The following is a 7500-nucleotide window of genomic DNA, read 5'->3' on the forward strand; positions in this document are numbered from 1 at the left end:
TTGCATTAACCTGTAAATACGTAATTACGAGATATCATACTTAAAATAGTACATTCATGTTTATATATACGCTCACTTATATAGCTGCAATATATATATGTAAAAGACAGAGAGAGAGAGAGAAAGAGAGAGAGAGAGAGAGAGAGAGAGAGAGAGAGAGAAGTAAACAAAAAATAAAAGAAACTAAAACTTCAAAAGATAAAAAAAAATTAAAAATAAATAAATCAGATAAATACTGAAAAGTATGCGTCATACAGTATAACGAGACGATCTTTTGCGTGTTATTCGTTGTTAAAAAATAAAAAAAAAAAAAAAGAAAAAAAAGAGAATGATGCTGGAACGTTATTGACCCAACGAAACCGCATAGGAAATCCTGGATATGAACTTTTAACGTAACACCACTGTGATGCTATCAAAAGTAGACAAATGAAATTAAAGAAAAACTGCGACAACAACACCAGTGACAACAGCAACAGAGACAGTAATAGCAATAGAAACCGGTCAAACATTCATTACGACATTCGTTTCTAGGTCTTTCCCGAAGTTTCATTCGTCATTAACCATAAAAAAAAAAAGAAAAAAAAAATAAGAAAAAAGCTTAAACAGCTTCTTTTTCTTATCAACTTCCTTCTAAGAAATGTGTACATGTGTACATGTGTGTGTGTATCCGTGGACGTATATTTAATTGCATGCATGTAAGACTAAAAACAAGCAGGAAAACACACACAAATATATATATATATATATATATATATATATATATTTGCATGTACATAAATAAACATATGTATCAGCAATATATCTAATTCAATAATAAAATATACTACTATAATATATTAAATATAATATAAATTCAATAATAAAATATAATACTATATCTAATTCAATAATAAAATAGATCATCGGGAAATGATAAGAAGATAAAACAGAATCAGTTGGATGCCATTTAAAAAAGAAAATAAAAAGAGAAAGAAGAAGAGGGGATATAAAAATGAAAATAAGAAAAAGAAAGTAATACACACAGCTGTGTCACGCTAATTAAATTACGATAATGATCGAAAATTCAAGTTGCATACCAAGCGAATAAAATCAATTTCTATGGTAACGTCGTGATACATTGCGAGTAAGCAGCTTTTAATGTTACCCACGTATTGCGTAATATCTCTTTCTCTCTCAGTGCCACATAGAGATATATATATATATATATATATATATATACACTAACACATATATTTGCGCACTAAGTGACACAGTATACAGAAAGAGAGAGAGAGAGAGAGAGAGAGAGAGAGAGAGAGAGAGAGAGAGAGAGATGTGTAAATTGAAATAAATAAGCATTATTAATTCCGATCGTAATCGAAAATGAACGAGATACCGTAATAATAAATTACGAAAGAATGAGGGAAATTGGTTAATTCAGTAATATGGATCCAATGGATTGACGGATCGATGAATTAAATATAAAAATCTGATTGTTCATCACAAAAATATAATTGTTGACAATTGTACGTACGCATGTACATATGTATGTATGTATGTATGTATGTCATAGCTTCTTCTTCTTTTTCTTCGTCTTCGCTTCGTCGTAGTTGTTATTATGTTGTCGTTGGTAACCATAACCTAATTTCGAATGTACGATCGAGCTCTTGACGACTCGTTGCGTATATATCTCTATGTGTGTTGTATTTTATATATATATATATATATATATATATATATATAAATATATATATATATATATAAAATATATGTATGTATATAAAAAAAAAATATATATATGTAGGTGCGTTGGTTATGTAGACGGTAAGTCGCGTGTATAAGGAAATTCCCGACCTCTCGTAGAGAGTCTCGATTCTTCTTGCGAAATCGTTTGAATATATGTATGTTTTGTGTTCTGGTGTGTGTGTGTGTGTATGTGTGTGTGTATTCGTATGTATGCCACGAATGTGTGTTAGTGGATGGGTCCAAGGATAAAAGATTACACGAGGCGGTAGTCGTCCGCGACTTTTAAAGCCTGCCTTCCTTCCTTCCTTCCTTCCTTCCTCTAACATTTTCCATTTATATAATTATCGTAATAAAATTTCTTTTAATTCAATTTGAATTCATATTATCCAGATGACAATTATTAAATAATATTGATAATAGTAACGGTAATAATAATAATTATACAATGATTATACAATGATACACGTAAGATTTGATTATTGAATGTTTTTTATCGTTTTTTTTTTTTCTTTTTTTTTTCTTTTTGAGGTTAAAATTTAAACTCATAAGATTTTTGCAAAATAATGACAATGATAATGATGATGATGATAATGATAATGATGATGTTGATGATAAGTCAATGATACACGTAATATTCGAGTATTATTTTCAATTCAGTCGTACTTTATCATGTTACAATCTAAATTCTAATAATCATAAATATATGAATAAATAATAATAATAATGATGATGATGATGATGATGATGACAAGAACAATAATAATAATCATTCAAAATGATATAAAAAAAATCTCAAGCATCGTCTTTTCGATCTTTCCATTTATAGGTTAATTTTCCGTTTGTATTCTCTAATTTAAATAAATATTGAAATTCTTCCCATCTTTTTCAAACAACAATTTTCAACAACAACAACAACAACAACAACAATAATAATAATTATTATAATAATAATAATAATAATAATAATAATAATAATAATAATAATAATAATAATAATAATAATCGATGATATTCAAAAGATTAAACTATTCTAATTATCATTACTATTCTAATTACTCTTATAATTTTATATAAAAAGAGATCGACGAATTGACCGATATATTTGACAAAAGAAATCTTATTCATTTTTTCGAACGTTATTATACATACGTATATATATATATATATATATATATATTTAGTATTTCGTTTTTTATGAAAATCGAAAAATAAAGAAAGAAAAGAAAGAGAGAGAGAAAGAGAGAAAAAAAAACTAAAAAATGATAAAAACATTTTTCCTTCTGGCCGTTCCACCACGTTGCCGGCTCGGAACATCAACAAGAACAAGAACAAGAACAACAACAACACAACGACAATGCAATCGACAACAAAAGCAGTAACAAAAGCGACACTAGCAGCAGACAGGAGCATCACCATCGCCAGGGAAATCTTCTCACGGAAACGCATTTACGAAGAAAACGTTCGTTGGGTAGAAAAGTCACGAGAGAGGCTATGCACAAACGAACGAACCTCGTGGGAATTAAGTTACCGACCGGCACGTCCTTCGGGTTTAATTATACTACACCTCACGCTCCGCGCGCCCCCCTCTTTGCAAATATGTACTATATATATATATATACACACACATACCTACATACGTACATACAAACAACACACACATATATATACATATAGTAGTAAGGTACCTTCATAGTTGGACACAATGCGAACGCAACTCAGCATGGTTTAACGTTATGATGGTCTCTTTCTATCACTATCTTTATCTCTATCTCTATCACTATTACTATCATTATTACTATCTCTATCGCTATCTCTATCTAACGTTTTCCACCTCTTTAATTTTATTTCAAAATCAAATCATATCAAAGAAAAACGTATAAGTGACAGGAGAACGGGAGGAAGGGGTAAGGTGGAAGGTCGGATGGAGTGGGGAGGAGCGGTCAAGGAAAGAAGGAAGGACGGAAGGAAGTGCGACCCGCGTGTGCTTGGTACTTTTATATATCTGACACTATGTTTCTCGACCTTGAAGATATACTCGTAATAAAAATGATTCTCAATAATGTTTTCTTTTCTTTTCTCTAACTTTTTTTTTTCTTTTTTTTTTTTAATTATTGTTATTACAAATCGAGTGAATTTTATTATTTTCTAGATCTATTTAATTCTAATATTGATTTTTTTATTAATTACTAATAATTTATTATATATATATATATAATATTAGTAATATTTATTTATAAATATATATTATTATATAATATATACTTATATATTATTTTACTAATATGTGTGTGTGTATCTATAATATATAGATATATATATATATACACATACACTAATTGTTTTTCTTAAATTTATTAAGAAAAGTAAACAAATTCATAAGTTCATAAACGCACAATCTATATATTATAGATATTATATTATAATATATTATATATAAGGATTATAAAAAATTATCAAATATTGAATAAATAAACTGGATTATCGAGTCTTTTCCATTAATACCTAATAAGTAAATTCATATATCCAATGAATCCATGAAAATTGAAAACAAACAAAAAATATATACATATACATATATAATATACATATATATATATAAATTAAACCTCACGTTTTTATTTATATTTATTAATAAACAAACTTGGAGAACGTTGTTAAAAGGAATAACGAGAATATGATCGATAAATATATTCAATTATAAACTAAAATAATTAAACGTTGTATGTACTCGTGTAACAACAACGATATTCAAAATGTTAGTTATATCATATGGATTAAAGCTTTTTTTCTTTTTTTTCTTTTTTTTTTCTTTTTTTTTTTTTTTTTAGTCAATATCTATTTCTAAGAAATTTTCAAAGCGTCTGTAAACGACCCCTTGCCGGAAGGGGGTAGAGATAGCCGAAGAGGAGAGAGGCTTTTCGGTTGCAGCCGAAAAGGGACTACCGAGGAAGCCTTCAGTGTAAACACAGTGTCCTGGGGACTCTTTCTCTCTTTCTCACTCTCTCTTTCTCTCTCTGTATATATGTATATTGCTTCTAAAAAGCGAAACGTGTTTCATGAGGGGGCTCAACGCCTGCACGTGTTCAAGTTAATACGATTTAACTGCTTTCGCTTAGACCCCTCCTAGAGGGGAAAAAGATGGAGACCATTGAAGGGTGAGCGTTCGTTTCTCTCTCTCTCTCTCTCGCTCTCTCTCTCTCTCTCTCTCTCTCTCTCTCTCTCTCTCTCTCTGTTATGCTTCGACGTTTTTTTGTCAACCCCTTTTCTATCGGATGACAGCAAAGCCGGCACCTGACTTTACGTGTCAAAATTTCCTGCTTGGTATCTTTCTACGACATGAGGAAAATTTTAATGACTTCTTCTCTTTTTTTCTTTTTCTCTCTCTCTCTCTCTCTTTCTTTCTTTTGGTCTCTTTCAGTTGGATTATATATACATACACATATAAGTCGTATGGCGCAAACGATCAGAAATATTCGAATTATTTATGGAGATTTAAAAAAGAAAGAAAAAAAAACAAAATTATTCGAACTTCGTAACTCATAACCTCAAAAATTTAATGAGTTCGATGTTAACAAACGCATTTACACGCGCGCGCGTGCACACACACATACACACACACACACACACATACACACACACACACACACATACACACGTTCGTATTATTAGCTCTAAATCGTTTTCGTTCAAAATCCTAATCATATTAGAAATTTCGATCGTAATAAACACCTGATGGATCCATCAAAATGAAGTAATGTTATTATTGTACAATTGAAAAATTCAACGAGTTCAATATCGTTTTTAAAAAAAGAATCGTAATTTGCAATCTCTTGGAAAAAACGTTTTTCGTTTTTCTATTAAAAAAAAAAAAAAAAAAAAAAAAAAAAAAAAAAAAAAAAAAAAAAAAAAAGGAAAAACGAAGAAGCAGAAGAAAAAACCAGCAATGTAACTTCATATTGTACATACGTATGTATAACCTAAAAAAATTCAGGTTAATCGTATATTAAATAAAACTTCGTGTAATTTCTCGTAATTAAAATCATTAATAGAAAGTGCATAAATCGTACATATCAATAAACACGTTAACCTGAAAAAGAAAAAAACAACTACGTATATCATGTTAAAATGTTAACGAAACTACGGGTTATTTCATAACTCACTAAAAGAACCTTCAAAACATTCCACGAAACTCGATCTAGGAATTAGACGTTCGTTTAAGCAATCACTTCATATATAACTTAACCTAAAATCGAAATACAAAAACAAAATATAAGCCAACCAACAAATCGCATACTCACGAAATTACAGATATTTCTTAATTTTCTCTCTCTCTCTCTCTCTCTCTCTCTCTCTCTCTCTCTCTGTCTCTCTCTTTCTCCAAAAAAGAAAACCTTTAAAACATTTCTCCAAAATTCGATCAAGAAATTAAACTTTCATTCAATTGATTACTTCGTACGCGGCTTAAGTTAAAATTGAAATACAAAAAAAAAAAAATAAAGAAAATACGAAGAAAAGAATCAACAAATGAAATATTAACGAGATTACAAATATTTCTTAATTATCTCTCTCTTTCTCTCTTTCTCTCTCTCTCTCTCTCTTTCGTTCTTTTTTTAAATAAAATGAAAAAGAAAAAGAATATTTAAGAAAATAAAATAAAAAAAAAAATAAATAAAAGAACCTTCGATCATTGTAAGGAAATCGATCGATAAAATAGTCTTTCGAACGTAATATTATTGTTACGTATCTTAACCTAACCTAAAATTGACACAATACGAACAAATAATAAAACGTAAGATAAACGATATGAGAGAAAAGCTACATACTATAGAGAGAAAGAAAGAAAAAGAATGAGAGAAAGAGAGAGAGAGAGAGAGAGAGAGAGAGAGAGAGAGAGAGAGAGAGAGAGAGATACGTTTCTTTCTGGGCAGTGTAATCGAACGGAAACGCTGTTTACATCCGCGTGCGCCGAGCATTCGCCTCAGGGAGGGTTATAGGTAATGCCAGTACGCTCAACAGGGGGCCCTGACCCGATTGCAGAAAATGTCAACACTCTCGTTACGTATCTGCACTATCGCTTGCTGTTTCACCAACGTATGTACTTACTTATATACATATCACACTACAATCGAGAATATACTATACATACATGCATATATATATATATATATACATATATGTGTGTGGTCACGCATATCATATATATATATATATATCTTTCTCTCTCTTTCTGTATATACACAAAGTTCCACAAGCTTTAAAGTAGCCATCTTGAATTCACTTTCAAGCGGTCGAGAACGAACGAAGGAGAGAGAGAGATAGATAGATAAATAGATAGATAGATAGATAGATAGATAGAGAAAGAGAGAGAGAGAGAGAGAGAGAGAGAAAGAGGGAAAGAAAGAGATAGAGATAGATAGAGAAAGACAAGGAGCGTTCTCGAGGCTTGTAACAGCACACAAGCATGTGTAGCAATACGAGGAAGCCGATTACCCAACCAACGTAGCACAACGTACAGGATCCCTCTGACTTAACTGACTGATTGCCGTTTACGTTTGATTCCACGTAGAAAAAGAACTTTGTTTCTTTTCTCGAGGTTATTTGAACGAGCCCGCCAAATACCACGTGACTTTAAACAGTGTATATATATATATATATTTATCTCTTTCTTTCTTTCTCTTTCTCTCTCTATCTTTATCTATCCATTTATCTATCTATCTCTCTCTCTTTCTCTCTCTCTCTCTCTCTCTCTCTCTCTCTCTCTTTCTCTATTTCTTA

The 7500-nt window shown here is 30.4% G+C and overlaps 1 protein-coding gene and 1 long non-coding RNA gene across 4 annotated transcripts in view; both read right to left on the reverse strand.

Moving 5' to 3' along the window:
• LOC124429426 (ecdysone-induced protein 74EF-like) overlaps positions 1-7500 on the reverse strand; it is a 238898-nt gene that overhangs the window by 142964 nt on the left and 88434 nt on the right. The gene's annotated exons all lie outside the window — the stretch shown is intronic.
• Positions 1473-3809, reverse strand: LOC124429429. Its single transcript, XR_006943451.1, has 2 exons — positions 2996-3809; positions 1473-1671 (listed from the first exon to the last, which is right to left on the reverse strand). It is a non-coding gene; the product is annotated as an uncharacterized LOC124429429 (long non-coding RNA).

The sequence above is a fragment of the Vespa crabro genome, chromosome 15 (assembly GCF_910589235.1).
Source record: "Vespa crabro chromosome 15, iyVesCrab1.2, whole genome shotgun sequence".
NCBI lineage: Eukaryota > Metazoa > Arthropoda > Insecta > Hymenoptera > Vespidae > Vespa > Vespa crabro.